Here is a 553-nt window from a genome sequence, read left to right on the forward strand (position 1 = left end):
GTAGGTATTCCATAGGAAGAAAAGTTTTTAAAAAGTACTTGGAAATCTTGCTTTATAAATGGTTCTCTTTGAGCTAAGATAATTAAGGGTTGTAAGGAGCATTTTTAGAAGGAAAGGATTTGAAAATGATTTCAAGAATGTGTTGTAAATGGTTCACTGAATGGCAGTAAATTTTGATGCCAGCACTGATGCCATTATTATTAATTTTGCTGTTATGGACGTTGTTATTATTATAACACTTTTCATTACTGAATATCTATTGCTGGTTTGGCCACTTGTTTTTCATGATAATAACCATAGTTATTACGTGTAAAAATAACAGTACAGAGTAAGTGAGGCAGGCTATGGGTTGGGGCAACGTTGACGGGGGTGGCGGAGTGCTATCCAAGGTTGCCATTAAACACACACTACCATTTCCTGTGCCTCTGCCTATGACATAACCAATTTCTCTATAATTAGAATTCCATCCTTAATATTATAAAGGCAAATGATAATAAAAACAACTGATGATTATAAAAAAGTTGGCTTCTTAATAAACTAAAGGAAAGCCAGA

Source organism: Penaeus monodon, chromosome 34 (assembly GCF_015228065.2).
Source record: "Penaeus monodon isolate SGIC_2016 chromosome 34, NSTDA_Pmon_1, whole genome shotgun sequence".
Taxonomy (NCBI): domain Eukaryota; kingdom Metazoa; phylum Arthropoda; class Malacostraca; order Decapoda; family Penaeidae; genus Penaeus; species Penaeus monodon.